Here is an 18,535-nt window from a genome sequence, read left to right as displayed (position 1 = left end):
TTGTCTATCATATGTAGGTAAATGTGGAGGTCTTAGAAAAAGTTTCACTACAATCTCAGTAGAAGGTGAAACACTTTTGCTCCACAGCTCAGAACATCTGTTTCTCACAATCTCCAACTGGTGATGCTAGAAACACAGTGCCAATGTTTATTCTTTTAGATTTCTTGATTCAATTTAATTTTTAGAAGGCATGCTAATTTTCTCTATCACTAAACTCATGTAAGTTTTTGCCATAAATTTAATAGTGAAAATGGTACTCAGTATGATGTAATATTGTGCCTTTTTGAGAAGTCGACTATTTGATTGATCCTCTCAACTTTGTAGAAAGAGAGAAAGGAGAAAAAATTCTGAGGCCTGTGAGTCACAAAATATCTCTCTGGTTCAATCCAGTGATAGGGCTTATTTTCATATAAGTTTGCATTTATCTTACTCCCAGGGTAAGGCCTGGGACTGGAACCTCATCTCTCAGAGCATGCTCATGGTCTTAGGGGGCCACTCTTGCACCCAACCTGTGTTGAGGGATGATATGAAGGGATTATAATAGGGACTTTGTGAGTGGCCTGTGGGACCAGCTAGCTGGATGCCTCTCTGACTCATCCATTTAGGCCAAGAATTTCTGTAGGGCTGGTCATGGGGTTCAGGATGAGAAGAAGAGTTTTAAGGTTTGAGTGACAAAGAAATTGAGTTATCTCTTTGGAGCCCTTGTCAATCTCATCTAAAATGATTCTTCTAACTGAATGGGGGGAAAGCCAAAGTACCAAATTAGAAGAAGAACCTATTGAGAATCTGGCTGTATTCTGGTAACCACTCTTCAACTCAGTTATATTGTAACAAATTATCTCAGTACAGGTTACACAATATAAATACTTTCTCACATTTCTAGATGCTTAAAGTTGCAGGATCAAACTGCTGGCAGGGTTGATTTCTCTTGAGGACTCTAAGCCATTTTTGAACATAGTCACCTTCTTACTGTGTGCTCACCTGTCCTTTCCTCTGTGTTTTTAGTCTTTAAATACTTTCTTTGGTTTAAAAGGACCAAGATTGTATATTCCATTTAACCTCAATTACCTCTTTAAAGGCCCTATCTCACATTTATGGTCAGTGCTTGAACTTATAAATTTTGGGGCAGCATAATTAGATGAGAAGAAAAAAATCTAAAAATACCTTTTAGTACTAGTTGTCCTTATGTAGAAGAGAATCATGTGTCTGTTAACATAGAATTGTGTCTCTGAGAAGACTGGAATATTGTTGTGAAGTACATGGAAAGACCTGGAGGGAACATCTAGTAGCTCAATGAAACCTTAAAATGTATGATCCGGGAAGTTGCTGCAAATACAAATGTGTTCTGACAGTTTTTTAACCTGTTGAGGCAGAAATGGAGGTCATAGTCACCAAGTCATAAGTGTACATTTGAGGCATAAGAGATAGGTCAGTCCTATATAAACCTGAAATACTAATGGAAATGAAAAAAATATATTAAGGACAAGAGATCTTAGGCTAGTTTGTTTTGCAACGCATTCTTTTCCTTTTGTGCAATATTTAAACCAAAACTCAAACCCAAACAACAACAAAAAGACATGTTGAAGCAATTTCACTCCTTGGTGGCTTGCAGAATTTTATACACAGATGAATACAAAGAAATGTGCATGGATGTTAATAGCAGCACTGATGTAAAGTGGGAATAAAATATTGTAAAGAGCTCCAAACTGAAATGTTCATTGATAGGAAATTCATAAATGAAATGTTATATATTCACAAAGTGGAAAACATGTCATAGAAATGATTGTAAATAAAAATAAATTAAAAATATATATACACAAAATCTGAGGCTATAGCCTCAAAATATTTTTGAAAAAGACTCTTTAACTATGAGTTAAAAGAAAACAAAATAAATTTGATTTTGTTGAATTTGTTTACTATGATTCTTTTGTGAATTCACTAATAGTTAAATGACATCTTTACAAATAGAAATTATGGTTTTATTATCATTTCTTGAACAGAAATGTCTCAAACACCACCTTCCATTTATTTGTTCTTCATTATTAATTTTAATATATAATAATGTAGAATTTATAGCCTTAACAAAACTTACTGCATGAGATGATACTGTCAATCAAAAGGGAGGGACCATTTGTTGTGAAGGATAATGTAGGCTTTGTGAATCTTTTATGGATTTAAAATAGTTAAGGACAATGAATGAACTTGAGAAACTGACAGGTGGATTCTTTTTTTTTTTTTCAATTTTTCTTCATTTATTAAAAGGACCATATTTTTTATAATTTTAAGGTATTAAATTAATTTTTATGAGTTTTATTTTTGTATTTGTTTTAATTAGTTACACATGACAGTACAATGATCTTGACATATCATACATTTGAATCAGATGGGATACAAATTTCTCATTTTTCTGAGTGTACATGTTATAGAATCACATTGGTCATGCAGTCACGTATATACCCACAGCAATAATAATGTCTATTTTATTCTGCTGACCTTCCATTTTCCCCTTCCCCTCCCCTCCCCTCCCCTCCCCTCCCATTACTTCACTCTACCTATTCTAATGTGACACACTTCTTTTTATTTTTCCCTCACATCGTCATACATGTATTCTGTATAATGATGAGGGTCTCCTTCCATCTTCCATGCAATTCCCCTTCTCCTTTCCTTTCCCTCCCACCTCTCTTCCCTATCTAGAGGTAATCTTCTTCTCATGCTCTTCCTCCCTATCCCATTTTGAGTCACTCCTCTTATATCAGAGAAGGCATTCAGCATTATTTTTTGGGGGGGATTGGCTAACTTCACTTAACATATTCTGCCCTAATGCCATCCATTTCCCTGCAAATGCCATGATCTTGTTATTTTTTAGTGCTGAGTAATATTCCATTGAGTATAAATGCCACATTTTTTTATCCATTCATCCATTGAAGGGCATCTAGGTTGGTTCCACAGTCTAGCTATAGTGAATTGTGCTGCTATAAACATTGATGTGGCTGTGTCCCTGTAGTATGCCATTTTTAGGTCTTTTGGGTATAGTCTGAGAAGAGGAATAGCTGGGTCAAATGGTGGTTCCATTCCCAGTTTTCCAAGGAATCTCCAAACTGCTTGCCAATTGGCTGCACCAATTTGCAGTCCCACCAGCAATGTATGAGTATACCTTTTTCTCTGCACCCTGGCCAGCACTTGCTGTTGTTTGACTTCATAATGGCTGCAATTCTTTTTTTTTTCTAATTTTTTAATTGTTGGTTTTCAAAACATTACATAGTTCTTGATATATCATATTTCACACTTTGATTCAAGTGGGTTATGAACTCCCATTTTTACCCCGTATACAAATTGCAGAATCACATCAGTTACACATCCATTGATTTACATATTGCCATACTAGTGTCTGTTGTATTGTGCTGCCTTTCCTATCCTCTACTATCCCCCCTCCCCTCCCCTCCCCTCCCCTCTTCTCTCTCTACCCCCTCTACTGTCATTCATTTCTCCCCCTTGTATTCTTTTCCCCTTTCCCCTCACTTCCTCTTGTATGAAATTTTGTATAACCCTGAGGGTCTCCTTCCATTTCCATGCAATTTCCCTTCTCTCTCCCTTTCCCTCCCACCTCTCATCCCAGGTTAATGTTAATCTTCTTCTCATGCTCTTCGTCCCTACTCTGTTCTTAGTTACTCTCCTTATATCAAAGAAGACATTTGGCATTTTTTTTAGGGATTGGCTAGCTTCACTTAGCATAATCTGCTCTAATGCCATCCATTTCCCTGCAAATTCTATGATTTTGTCATTTTTCAATGCAGAGTAAATACTCCATTGTGTATAAATGCCACATTTTTTTTTATCCATTTGTCTATTGAAGGGCATCTAGGTTGGTTCCACAGTCTTGTTATTGTGAATTGTGCTGCTATGAACATCGATGTAGCAGTGTCCCTGTAGCATGCTCTTTTTAGGTCTTTAGGGAATAGACCGAAAAGGGGAATAGCTGGGTCAAATGGTGGTTCCATTCCCAGCTTTCCAAGAAATCTCCATACTGCTTTCCAAATTGGCTGCACCAATTTGCAGTCCCACCAGCAATGTACAAGTGTACCCTTTTCCCCACATCCTCGCCAGCACTTGTTGTTGTTTGACTTCATAATGGCTGCAAATCTTACTGGAGTGAGATGGTATCTTAGGGTGGTTTTGATTTGCATTTCTCTGACTGCTAGAGATGGTGAGCATTTTTTCATGTACTTGTTGATTGATTGTATGTCCTCCTCTGAGAAGTGTCTGTTCAGGTCCTTGGCCCATTTGTTGAATGGGTTATTTGTTATCTTATTGTCTAATTTTTTGAGTTCTTTGTATACTCTGGATATTAGGGCTCTATCTGAAGTGTGAGGAGTAAAGATTTGTTCCCAGGATGTAGGCTCCCTATTTACCTCTCTTATTGTTTCTTTTGCTGAGAAAAAACGTTTTAGTTTGAGTAAGTCCCATTTGTTGATTCTAGTTATTAACTTTTGTGCTATGGGTGTCCTATTGAGGAATTTGGAGCCCGACCCCACAGTATGTAGATCGTAGCCAACTTTTTCTTCTATCAGAAGGCGTGTCTCTGATTTGATATCAAGCTCCTTGATCCATTTTGAATTCACTTTTGTGCATGGCGAGAGAAAGGGATTCAGTTTCATTTTGTTGCATATGGATTTCCAGTTTTCCCAGCACCATTTGTTGAAGATGCTATCCTTCCTCCATTGCATGCTTTTAGCCCCTTTATCAAATATAAGATAGTTGTAGTTTTGTGGATTGGTTTCTGTGTCCTCTATTCTGTACCATTGGTCCACCCGCCTGTTTTGGTACCAGTACCATGCTGTTTTTGTTACTATTGCTCTGTAGTATAGTTTGAAGTCTGGTATCGCTATACCGCCTGATTCACACTTCCTGCTTAGCATTGTTTTTGCTATTCTGGATCTTTTATTTTTCCATTTGAATTTCATGATTGCTTTCTCTATTTCCACAAGAAATGCCGTTGGGATTTTGATTGGCATTGCATTAAACCTATAGAGAACCTTTGGTAATATCGCCATTTTGATGATGTTAGTTCTGCCTATCCATGAACAGGGTATATTTTTCCATCTTCTAAGATCTTCTTCTATTTCCCTCTTTAGGGTTCTATAGTTTTCGTTGTAAAGATCTTTCACCTCTTTTGTTAGGTTGATTCCCAAATATTTTATTTTTTTTGAGGATATTGTGAATGGGGTGGTTGTCCTGATTTCCCTTTCAAAAGGTTTGTCACTGATGTACAGGAATGCCTTAGACTTATGAGTGTTGATTTTATATCCTGCGACTTTGCTGAATTCATTTACTAGTTCTAGAAGTTTTTTGGTAGAACCTTTTGGGTCTGTTAGGTATAGGATCATGTCTTCTGCAAATAGTGCTAATTTCAGTTCTTCTTTTCCTATTTTTATGCCTTTAATTTCTATCGTCTGTCTTATTGCTCTGGCCACTGTTTCGAGAACTATGTTGAATAGGAGTGGTGAGAGAGGGCATCCCTGTCTTGTTCCAGATTTTAGAGGGAATGCCTTCAATTTTTCTCCATTTAGAATGATGCTAGCCTGAGGCTTAGCATAAATAGCATTTACATTGTTGAGGTAAGTTCCTGTTATCCCTAGTTTTTCTAATGTTTTGAACATAAAGGGATGTTGTATTTTGTTGAATGCTTTTTCTGCATCTATCGAGATGATCATATGGTTTTTACCTTTAAGTCTATTGATGTAGTGGATTACATTTATTGATTTCCGTATATTGAACCAGCCTTGCATCCCAGGGATGAATCCTACTTGATCATGGTGCACGATCTTTTGGATATGTTTTTGTATCCAATTTGCCAGAATTTTATTGAGGAATTTTGCATCTATGTTCATTAGAGATATTGGTCTGTAGTTTTCTTTCTTTTAAGTGTCCTTATCTGGTTTAGGAATCAGGGTGATGTTGGCCTCATAGAATGAATTTGGAAGTACTCCCTCTTTTTCTATTTCGTGAAATAGATTGAAAAGTATTGGTATTAATTCTTCTTTAAATGTTTTGTAAATCTCTGCTGTATACCCATCCGGTCCTGGGCTTTTCTTGATTGGTAGTCTTTTGATGGCTTCTTCTATTTCCTCAATTGATATTGGTCTGTTTAAGTTGTGTATATCCTCTTGACTCAATCTGGGAAGATCATATGACTTAAGAAATTTATCGATGCTTTCACTATCTTCTATTTTATTGGTGCATAAGGTTTCTAAATAATTTCTAATTATCATCTGTATTTCTGTAGTGTCTATTGTGATATTGCCTTTTTCATCCTGTATGCTAGTAGTTTGAGTTCTCTCTCTTCTTCTCTTTGTTAGCATAGCTAAGGGTCTGTCGATCTTATTTATTTTTTCGAAGAACCAACTTTTAGTTTTGTCAAGTTTTTCAATTGTTTCTTTTATTTCAATTTCATTGATTTCAGCTCTGATTTTAATTATTTCTTGCCTTCTACTACATTTGCTGTTGTTTCACTCTTCTTTTCAAGGGCTTTGAGATGAAGTGTGAGATCATTTATTTGTTTGTTTTTCCTTTTTTTTTTTTTTTTGAGGAATGAACTCCAAGAAATGAAGTTTCTTCTTAGAACTGTTTTCATTGTGTCCCATAGATTCCAATATGTTGTATCTGTGTTTTCATTTATCTCAATGAACTTTTTAATTTCCTCCTTGATGTCTTCTGTAACCCATTGATCATTCAGTAACATATTGTTCATTCTCCAAGTGATGTACGGTTTTCCCCTCCTTCTTTTATCATTGATTTCCAGTTTCATGCTATGATGATCATATAAGATGCATGGTATTATCTCTACTCCTTTATAATTGCTAAGAGTTGCCCTATGGCATAATATATGGTCTATTTTTGAGAAGGTTTCATGTGCTGCTGAGAAAAAAGTATATCCACTTGCTGATGGTTGATATATCCTATATATGTCAGTTAAGTCTAGGTTATTAATTGTATTGTTGAGTTCTATAGTTTCTTTATTCAACTTTTGTTTGGAAGATCTGTCCAGTGGTGAGAGAGGTGTGTTGAAGTCACCCATAATTATTGTGTTGTGGTCAATTTGTCCCTTGAACTTGAGGAGAGTTTGTTTTATGAACATAGCAGCACCATTGTTTGGGGCATATAAATTGATAATTTTTATGTCTTATTGGTGAATGGTTCCCTTTAACAGTATATAGTTTCCTTCTTTATCCCTTTTGATTAATTTAGGCTTGAAGTCAATTTTATTTGATATGAGTATAGCCACCCCTGCTTGCTTCCGAGGTCCATGTGCGTGGTGTGATTTTTTTCCCAGCCTTGCACCTTCAGTTTGTGTATGTCTTTTCCTATCAGATGAGTCTCCTGTAGGCAGCATATTGTTGGATTTTTTTTTAAATACAGTCTACTAGCCTATGTCTTTTGATTGGTGAGTTTAAGCCATTAACATTTAGGGTTTCTATTGAGATATGGTTTGTATTTCCAGCCATGTTTGTTTTATTTTTGTTATTTAACTTGATTTGTTTTTCCTCTTTGATTAGTTTTTCTCTTTACTGTACTACTTTCCACTGTTGATTTTCATTTCCTCTTCATGTAATGTTTTGCCTAGGATGCTTTGCAGAGCTGGTTTTCTAGCTGGGAATTCTTTTAATTTTTTTTTTTATCATGGAAGATTTTTATTTCATCTGAAGCTTAATTTTGCTGGATACAAGATTGTTGGTTGGAACCCATTATCTTTCAGCATTTGAAATTCGTTGTTCCAGGATCTTCTAGCTTTCAGCGTTTGTGATGAAAAATCAGCCATTAACCTAATTGGTTTACCCCTAAATGTAATCTGCCTCCTTTCTCTTGTAGCTTTTAAAATTCTCTCCTTGTTCTGTATGTTGGGCATTTTCATTATAATATGTCTTGGTGGGCATCTCTGTGGTTTTGTACATTCGGCGTCCTGTAGGCTTCTAGAGTTTGGATTTCTGTTTCCTTCTTTGTGTCTGGAAAGTTTTAAAAAATTATTTAATTGAAACGTTACTCACTTCTTTGGTTTGGACCTCTATACCTTCCTCTATTCCTATAACTCTTAAATTTGTTCTCTTTATGCTATCCCAAATTTCTTGGATGTTCTGCTCATGATTTCATATCAGTCTCTCTGATCTGTCTGCATTCTTTTTGAGATGATATACTTTGTCTTCATTGTCTGATGTTCTGTCTTCTAAGTGTTCTACTCTGCTGGTGATATTCTCATTTGAGTTTTTAATTTGGTTTATTATTTCCTTCATTTCCAGGATTTCTGTTGTTTTTTTTTAATAACCTCTATCTCCTTGTAGAGTTGATCTTTTGCTTCTTGGATTTGTTTATGTAATTCATTATCAAAGTGATCTTTCATTGTCTGCATTTGCTGTCTAAAGTCTTCCTTGAGACTCCAGATCATGTGAATCATGTGTATTCTGAAATCTTTACCTAACATTCTTTCTGATGTAGCTGTTATCTCCTCTAATTTTGAATTGTTCTTCATTGTTTGTGGTCCTTTCTTTGCTTGTTTTTTCATGTTGCTCATGTTTCTTTCCAGCTCTGCCTGACTGTTGTGTTATTGGTTTTTTTACCTATGGATTTGTATAGTTCTGAGATCTCTCCTTTGTGATGGGAGACAATGTAAACAGTTTCCAATATCAACTATACATCATCTATGAGCAAGTTTTTGTTATTAATATATTTATAGTTAGTCTCTATGTCTAGAGATGTTGGATTCAATTATAATTTAAAATATATTATTAGCTTTATAAAAGTCAAAGTTTCTGGAGGCATATAGAAAAGTGAGGGTTGGGCATAGGACTTTATGTTAAGGGGGAAAGATGTGAGGGTATGGGGCTAATAAATTTTACCTACTTTGGAGGAGAACTCTAATGAAGGGGGTTATTAGCAGGAGAATAGACAGGAGGTATTTTAGGGTAGTTAAGTATGTGTTAGGACCATAAGAATCATAGAAACAAACACCTATTTGCATTTAGTAAATTACACATAGTAGAATAGTAACACTTGGGAGGTTGAGAGGGGAAGAGAAGGAGGAAGAAAAGTAAAATGAAAAGCAGAAGAAAAAAAGGGGGGAAGAGATTGAGAGAAAGGAATGAAAAGAGAGGAAAAGAGAGAAGAAAAAGATAAAAAGAAAAAAGGAAAGAAGAAAAAAGAAAAAAAGAAATAAAATGCACTCTTAGAATTTTGTTTTTTTTCCACTTCCAATAGGTGGCATTGTGCATTCCAGGTTGAGCCTCTGCCCTCAAGGTGGTGGAAGCAATACATGTGAGGCGGCTCTCCCTCACCTGCTGGGTGCCTCTCCAATCCAGGTCTCTTTGGTTTGCTCCTGGTCTCTATCCCCCTCCCCTCTCCTGCCCACCAGTTCCCAATTGATGGGTGTCTTGACCACAGCTCTGGGTTCACTCTGGGAGGGTGGTACCCTGGCCACCCTGCACTGCTGATCAACTGAGCACTATCTCTGTGTTGGGTAGTCACCAAGTCATCACAGCTGTGGAGAGGGGAGTTGGAAATCAGTAACCTGTTCTGTTGTTTTCCCTCTGATAGCCATGCCGACTGAGAGCTGGCAAGAAAGGTTTTGAGTTATCACAGCTGAGTAGAGGAGGTGCTGGGAGTCACACTCCTGTTCAGAAGCCAATTGCACTGTCTGCTACACCTGCCAAAAGTTGATGAGATAGGTTTTCCAAGATGGCGACCTCCCGTTTCCAAGCCGGGGTGTCCAATGAGGTGGAGGGAGCTAGGCTGTTCTGTTCCTATGCTATGTCCAGAATTTGGTCCTCAGACCAGTGCCCTGTGGTGACGCAGGTCACAGTCTGACTCACTGCAGCCCTGAAGGATTGGTAACCCTGCGTTTCTGCGATGCCAGAACTCTGTGTGGCTCCACCTCTGCAGCAGGTCCCAGCTCTGTGCTCCCTCTTTATTCTTCTTATTTTTTTTTCTTTCTGTTACTCTGATTGGATTATTTTAGATGTTCTGTCTTTGAGCTTGTATTCTTTCCTGAGCTTGATTAAACTGGCTGTTGAAGATTGTATTGTACTATTGTATTATTCATCTCTAGGATTTCTAGGCTTTTTAAAAAATATTTCTGTTTCCTTGTCAAACTTCTAATTTTGTTCATGTATTATTTCCCAAATTTCATTTAATTTTTTATTAGTATATTCTTAAAGTTTACAGAAGTTTTAAAAGAGGATCACTCTGAAATATTTGTTTGACATTTCAAAAATCTCCCATTCTTTGGGGCCCATTTTTGGAGCTTTGTTTGAACATTTTTGTGTGTGTGTGGTATCATGATTTCCTGAGTATTTATAATTCTTGGGTCATGATGTTGGTGTGTGTATGGATTTGTCATGTTTATCACCTTTTCTGACTTACAAGTGTTCTTAGGAAGTGATAAACCTTCATTGTTTACACCGGGTTTGTAAGTCTGGCTGGCTCAACCAATAATGGCCCCCAGGCAGCAGAACTTGCTTTTAATTTCTCTAGGAGTCTGGGCTGCTGTCTTTTCTCTGAATTCAGGAGTGGCAATTGGCTTTGTTTAGCTATCTGACAAGACCACTGCTCTGGTGTGTAATTAGGCTGAGCTAATGGACGAGCAATTTAATTGCCACAGATCTGGTTGGGCCGCAAGATGTACTCTATCAGTCCTGTGTTGGTTTTATTCCCCAAACTCCCAGATATGTAAGCACTAGCATGTTTTTGCTATTTTTTTTTTCCATTTTAGTGTTATTTCAACTGGATGGGTTCTGGAAGTAGTCTTTGGGGTTTTGGGGAAGTACCATTCAAATTTCCAGTTTTGAGAGCACTGGCACATATTTACTGTTGTTATTTATTCCCAGTTTTGGTTTTATGTCACCCTAAGTGAAGTCTGGAAGTGATATTTGTAGTTATGGGGAGCAGTATTTAAACTCCCAGGTGTGTGAGAGCTGTGTATTTGTTGTTGTTACTCACAACTTTGGTTTCATTTCACTCTGAGAGGGTGTTGAGGCAGCCTTTTTGGTGGCAGGGAGCACTATTTAAAGTTCTATGTGTGATCTGCTAAGCTTTTAGAAATGGCTGTCAGGTCTTCCCATCTTTGGGGCTTTGCATTATAGTGTGATTCTAGATTTGAAGACTGGCTAGCTAGGGGTTCAAACCAAGTGTTACTGTTCCCATCTCTTTTAAGAGCCATCAGATTAGAATGCTGTGCTTGTGCTAGTCTATGCAGACTAGTTTATGAGGGTTCTATTTATTTGCTGTGATTCTATCTGGCCCCAGATGGTTTAGCACATTTATTTTTTCCTCTAAACTCCCTGTGGGCTGAGAATGGAAGTGGATCCCCCCCTAACTTCTCAGAATGCTAGCAGAGCTGAGGGTCTCCTTTCCCTATTCCTGTTTCCTTCAGTGGAGGCTGTAGGTTATCAGAATTTTTCTTAGTGAAGTCAGACCAACTTGGGGAGGCACAAGGGAACCAGGAAAGACTTTTTGCCTTACCATGTCAATCAGGAGTTTTATTCAGTCCTGTGTAAGACACAGGGGACTTAATCTTATTTTCACACTTTGGAGATTTCACCAAGGTGTTATTAGTTGATCTAGACTGGGATTTTCTACATAGCTGTCTCAAAGAAACTCAATTTAATTCAACATTTTTTTAAATCTCCACTTCATGCAAGAAGCTAGACACTGGGATTTATCAGATTCTCTCTTTGTTTCCAGACACTCTTCTGCTTTTGGGAGATGGCATGAAGCTCACAGCCCATGATTCCCACTAGGATCTAATAGCTATGACAGGAACATCAATGCCTACTCAGGTCCCTGAGGTTGCTCTAAGAGAATTCTAGTCCCCTCTGCTCAGCTGAATGCTCATATACTCTACTTTCTCATTTCTTCTCCCTTTCATGCCCGAGGGTTGTTTTGCTTTGGATGAATCTCATTTTTCTGTCTTATTCTCTTCAACATAGAGTCACAAACTGGATAACTCTATGAGGTCTAAGGTGGGAGTGTGGCTGTGAGTGTGGCTGGGTCTGAGGGTGGAGCTTGTGCAGAGAGCAGGGAGTGGGATGTGAAGACGTCAAGGAGGGAAGGGCTGTGATGTGGGTGGGATACTGTATTCTTCTGTATCCACAGAGGAGTAAGAAGATCACTCACAGCTGTTAGTACTGTCAGGAGTTTCTTGACTTGTATTTTTAATCTATTACTGTGTAACAAGCTACTCCTAAACATAGTGGCTAAAACAAGTATTTATTGCCTTATTGGTTCTGAAGTTCAGAAATACAGGGTCAGATTAGCTTGGTGGCTCTGGGTCAGGTCCTCTTATGGGGATGATTTCAAGTGGTGAGCAGGTGTCATCATCCAAAGCTTTAACTGGGGCTGGAGTTGCCACAGTCTGGCTGGGCACAATTCACAAGCCACTTATCAAGCAGAAACAAACTTTATTTTTAGAACACACACACCACACCACACGAGCTCTTCAGGAATTCCCTCAGAGCCCAACTGCCACCACCGGCTTCCCACAAGCCTCTCAACCCCCCCCCCACTCCTCCTGCTCTTGAGGCCAATTGGCTGGGTCATGTGGGCGGAGCCAAAAGAGTCCCCCAATGAGCAGCTCCATAGTCTGAAAGGGCAGGGAAACAGCCCAATGAGCATCACCACAGAGGAGCCAATCATCTGGCAGCTGGAAGTTTGCTGGGGCCCCTTTGGCTGTGGCTCTCAACAGGAGTGTTTACACCTAAGGTGCTAACTTGCATGGCTGCCCTTTGTGGTGCTGCCTGTTCTCCACCTGGTCTCTGACCCTTCAGGGACTTTTCAGCAGAATACTTCAGACTTTTTTATGGCTATTGGAGAGAGAGAGAGAGAGAGAGAGAGAGAGAGAGAGAGAGAGAGAGAGCAACAGAGTATCTACAAGATATAATGATATAAGCTGCAGACTTTTTAAAAATTAATTTTTGATTATGCAGAATATTGGATTCATTGTGACATATTTATACACGCCTATAACATGCTTTGATCACAGTCCACTATTACCCTTCCTTACTTTTCCCTGTCCCCTCTTCTTGATTCTGAAAATTATTCTCAGGATACAGAATGACTGCTTCTCCTGGGATTGTTCTCTTCATTCTGAAATTTATCAAGGAGAAACTTAAGAACCTGAGGAGGGAATAAAGATGAGATTCAACTTACAGAATGACTTCAAGCCTTTCATGTTAATGCAGTCCTCTCCCATCAAACTCCTCCTCATTCCATTGCATGGACTTTTTGAGAAATATACTCCCTTTTTTGAGAAACTACCTTTTCTCTAATCATCTTCCATAGTGGTAGAACCTTTATAATTTAATCTCAGAAGTAATATCCCATCCTTGGCCTATGTTATACTTGTCACTTTGTGATAGAGATTAAACATACACAGAGAGACCAGGACATAATTTGGAAATTACCTTTTTTTTTTGGTACTAGGTATTGAAACTAGGGTGGTTCTACCACTGCACTATATCTCCAGACCTCTTAGTTTTTGAGACAGTGTCTACCTGCATTGTTGAGGCTGGCCTTGAACTTATCATCTTTCTACCTGAGCCTTGTGAGTTGTTGTGTTTACAGGTATGGGCTATTGTGACACGCTAGAAACCATCTTAATGGCTGCCTACTGCTGACCTAGAGGTAGTTAAGGTTTTGTTTCTCATTCCTGTCGGAATTTAACAGATATTTAATTTAATTTAACAGATATTATTTCATATAAACTTGTTTAAACACCTATTAAGATTACAGGCTATGAATTGTGTGATGACTTAGGAAATTTCTTTCCAAGCAGCATAAAAATGACAAAAACTTCTTGTGCTTCCTTTGTAGACTTCTACTGCATGGGCTATCTCTCGTCCAGTAAGGAGGTCCATGGAACAAGGTAGAGGAGGGTGTGGATGCGGAGTTGCTAATCAAGACCTCCAGAGACCAAGCAGAAATCAGGTCTGATTTTATTGCACAGCTACCATGCAATAAAATCTCAGGCAGTAGCTAAGCAGATTACAGGCAGCCACCAGTGCAATTTCTGCTAATTGTCTTTCAGTGACCATTGAGGAGTGGGTTGTGGAGCAAGTGCAGAAACTACAACACATGGCCTCACACCCAGGGCTGTGCCTCTGGGGTAAGTGGTCTGTTGCTCATGCACCTAGCTTGAGGGGAGTGGCCTGCCACTCAGATGCCCTCTACACATGCCATGTAGGCAGTACTCCATGCACTTGTCCTCACACTCCCACTCTGACTGTGCTGCAAGAACTTCAGCCAGCATTGCTGTTTTTTGTTTGGTGGCCTTTACATGGTTACATAAGCATCTCATCACACAAGAAAAACATCACTTTATAAACAGTAGGGCCAGGGTAATAGCATTATAAGGATTAGTTAATTTGGCTCTCAGGTTTTTCCAATGTTTAGTCAATCCCTGGAAGAAGGAAGAGGTTGTCAAGATAGACACCTTCATTTCATTGATTTTGAAAATTGCCTTAGTAAGGTTATGTATAGTCATAATAGCATCCCAAGTGCCTTTATTCTACTGAGAAAAATTGGAGAGGTGTAAGGTTACATTTTTAGATATAGTATATTAGGTGACACAAATACTATGAAATTCAGGGTCACAAGTGAGCCTTTCAACATAGACAAAATATCTAGTTGTTCCTGGTAGAGGTTCCTTGCTGAGTAGCAGCTCAGAACAGTTTATTTAAGTCATTTTGAACTGCAAAGGCTTTCACCATGGCAGTAGACAAATTGTTTACAGTCTGAGTAGTCTGGATACTCTGAGTGAGCGAAGCAGTGGCAGTGGCTGTGACAGTGATGGCGACTACCAGTGTTGGAATAACTTTCAGCTTGCAGCTAGCAGCTAGCAGCTATAAGCAGCTCAGAGTAGTAGGAAAACCTACACTTATACAGGTCTGACAGGAACACTTGCAGGATGGGGCACTCTGCTCTAACAAGCTGTCAGTGAAACCACATCCTCAGTGCTTGAAGTCAGCATTGCCAAGCTACCAGGCCAGGAGACCAAGAGTCAGGTGCTTCAGGGCATAAAACTCCTAAGGCCCCCTCCCCTAAGGACAAAGATCCTTCCAGACTGCCTTCCACTGCATAACAATACTTAGAGCTTCCTCATAGTACAGCTACATGAATCAAAAGATGATTGGTTTCTAGATGTTGTATAACCTGGTTGCTTATGTATGATTGAAAGGTGCATTCTATATCAATTGTAATCACTTCTACATTAAACAGGCTGCTGGACATCAACTGAGGTTGTCACCAGCCAGCATTATCACCAGCTCCCAGTGTCTGTGTGTTGAATCCACATCTCTACCGCCCATGACTGAGGTAGCCGAGTGACCAATTGACCACACCAGTGGCCAGAATGTATACATACCGGGGCAATAATTCCAGCAATGATGAGGCTAATTGCATGCCTAGTTCAGTATAGGATCTCATTCAGAAGATTCTTCATCTCCATGTACATGGACTCCTCCACTATCCTGACAGGTTCACTGGAAGCCAGATTGCTGGGGGCACTCTGAGGATAAATATATTTAGCTTTCATAGTAGGGGTTAGACAATCTGTGAGCCAGCAGGATATATTAACTGTACAAGGGATCTCTGTATGAATGATATTTATGCCATCATTATCATTGATTATTAGCATGGCAAAGGGTGGCATTACACTAGCTTGTGCATAGTGGGTATGGGTATAATTTGGAAAAAGGCAAATCCATGGTCAGGGTCTGAACTCAATATAGACCCATTCATCTGGCCAGCTGCTGCCCAATTATTGGTTCTGGCAGCTGGCAATATTGGCATGATAGCCGTAATGCCATTCTGATTTCCTGCATAATGGTTGGTAAGAGCTTGCCCCATGTAGCAAGGACTGCAGTAGCCTATATGATTTTTGGGCACATCAGTTACATTCCAGGGACCTGTGCCTGCCCAGGTGCACAGATGTTGTTCTTCCCAAGAGAAATTCCTCTTATCAAGGAGATAAGGTATGGCTGTGACACATTGATTCCATGGGATGCTATCATTATCTGAGGGGGGGGGCTTTCCAAAAAGCATTGTTGGGCATATTGGATGCAAGGGTTTCTTGCATTTACCATGGGGGATTCTATGGCTATAGGTAGCATTAACTATATCTCTAAGGTCAGTGAGAGACAGCCCAACATATGACTTATTATAGTTATCTACAATAGTTTCATTGGCAAGAGCAAAGCAGAGGGGACTGTCTGTATTATGGGTTTTATTATCTACTATGGAGAAACAAATGGGAAGATTAGGTATGGAAATGCTGGTATTATAGGATACAGTTACCTCCTGGATGGATAACTCAGGATCAATAATGTTGGAATTATTAGAGAAGAGCTTAGGTAAAGCTCCTTCCCAATTAGCAACTGCTAAATGTGGCCTAGTGACCAAAGCTCAATTTACTCATGGGAGGCTTCACTGTTAGCAGTGAGCACGGCATACAATAGGACCACAATCATAGGCCCAGGGATGAGATTGCCACCATCCAAAGGGACCAATCTCATGGCTTGGTCAGCAAGATCTTTAATATCACCCCAGGTTAGTTTACCTGAGTTCCATTTGTGTTATTGAGTTCTTTGCTTGCGAGGTTTTCCCTCCAAAGTTAGTTCTTTCATCTTCTTGGTTGGTGGTTCTGGGGATCCAGGGCTTGACTTTCTGGCAGGCACTCAGATGGGGTGAAGCTCCTGTTAACATATGCAAACCCTCCACCCATGGGTAGGAGGGACCCCAGACCATCCCATGCATTTGTTATGAGATCCTTCCATGAGACCAAAGTAGATGGGAGGGCCCCATGGGAGGAGCATAATGCTTATGGGCTCCTATTTCTGTAGAAAATTTTGAAATTGAAAGAAAATTTAAAGTAATAAAATTATTTTCAAGGCATCATGAGGGGACTTGGTATAGTTTTCTCCCTTTGTTTTGTAGCATTGCCTTTAATTTTTTGTGTGTTCTTTCTATGATGCCTTGAGTCTAAGTGTTTTAGGGGATCCCAGTTAAGTAATATATATGCCAATCATTGAAAATTGCTTGAAATGTCTTGCTAGTATAGGCTAGCCCATTGTCAGTTTTAATAGACATGGAAACATCCATAATTCCAAAACATTTTAATAACTGGGAAATGTACTTTTTTGTGGTTTTTCCTGTGGAGGCTGTGGCCATTACACAGCCTGAGTAGATATCAATAATCACATGAATATATGTTAAATTTCCAAAAGGAGCATAATAATACAATTATTTGCCATAAAGCATTAGATTTTAACTCTGGGAATTCCCTCCAGCAGATTGTAAAAGGTCAATGGGGAGAAAAGGTGCCCATTTTTTGCAGTCTCTGACTAGCTGCCTGCAAGCCTCCTTAGTTCTGCTTTTATGCAACTGCCATGATTGAGGCCAGCAGAGAGGCTTAAGCTGCTTGTGTCCCTGTATCCAGGGTGGCCAAAATCCAGTCACATAGTGTGCCATTGTGTACTGGTGCCACTCCTGCTTTATGCTTTTTTTTTTTTTTTAATTTAGCTTCTTCATGAGACACCTTCCCTTCTACCACCTTGTTTATTCTGTCAATAAACTGTGGCATGTCCTCAGTGTCTTTCTTCCTTAAGACTTGTATAGAAACTATCCCTCCCCCAGCTGGTAACTTCCTCCAGGCTCTTAGAGCCCAGAGTTGCACCTGATCAAAATAATTTGGTGGGCCTGTAGCCTGTACTGCAAGGGAACAGTAGATTTCCTCTCTCTGCAAGCATTCAGCTGGGAGTTAACATTTGTGTTGTGGTGATGATTCCCCCTGCTGTTCACATTTATCATGGAAGAATGCCTTAAACTTCAAAAATGTTGCAGGCTGAAGAGTGGCTCTGGCTAGGTCTTTCTAGTCTTGAGGGCAAGTAAGTTTGAGACTAAGTAATTCAAGCATTTGCTCTGCAAATGTCCCCCTGGGTGAATCCTCTTTTACTGCCTTCTTTAACCCTTTCAGGGTACTCAATGCATGTGAATAACAAGTGACAGGGCACTGTGGTGTGGGGTCTGTGTTGACTGTGAAGGCTTGTATTCCCTTACCCCACTTTTTCTCTTATCTTACATAGATCTTCAAAAGGATCTCTGGCCTCCTGGAATGGGTTCTGGGAGACTATGGCTTGGGCCTATCTGGCAGCCTGGCCATTTCTAAGCTGTCATAGTCCCTTGCTGGCTTTGGTGTTGTCTCATAAGGAGGCAATTACCATTGACTCAGGGAAGGATATAATTTTTGCTTGTCAGTAGAAGGTGCACTTGCACTATTTGTGGTCACATCTTCCCCCACCATGAAGGCCAGCAGTACAGTTTCCTGCCTCTCCCCCTCCTGTATCTGTTGTGGTTTCTTGCTTTGAAGTAGATTCACATCACCACATTTTTTCCCCTTAGCCTGTTTTTCATATCCTCTTCTTCCCTCAGGGCCATCATTATATGGGATCTGTTGCAACAGACAAGGGATCTGTTGGAGGGCCTCTTAAACTTTGCT

General features: G+C 39.4%; 1 long non-coding RNA gene across 1 annotated transcript; it reads right to left on the bottom strand.

Moving 5' to 3' along the window:
- Window positions 1-12,423: 12,423 nt before the first annotated feature.
- LOC114107587 (uncharacterized) lies at window positions 12,424-17,551 on the bottom strand. The gene is made up of 3 exons (XR_003585346.2): window positions 16,598-17,551; window positions 15,404-15,547; window positions 12,424-13,158 (listed from the first exon to the last, which is right to left on the bottom strand). It is a non-coding gene; the product is annotated as an uncharacterized lncRNA (long non-coding RNA).
- Window positions 17,552-18,535: the final 984 nt, after the last annotated feature.

The sequence above is a fragment of the Marmota flaviventris genome, chromosome 5 (genome assembly GCF_047511675.1).
Source record: "Marmota flaviventris isolate mMarFla1 chromosome 5, mMarFla1.hap1, whole genome shotgun sequence".
Classification (NCBI taxonomy): domain Eukaryota; kingdom Metazoa; phylum Chordata; class Mammalia; order Rodentia; family Sciuridae; genus Marmota; species Marmota flaviventris.
The sequence above is the reverse complement of the archived record's forward strand: the minus strand, read 5'-3'. Positions and strand labels throughout refer to the sequence as shown.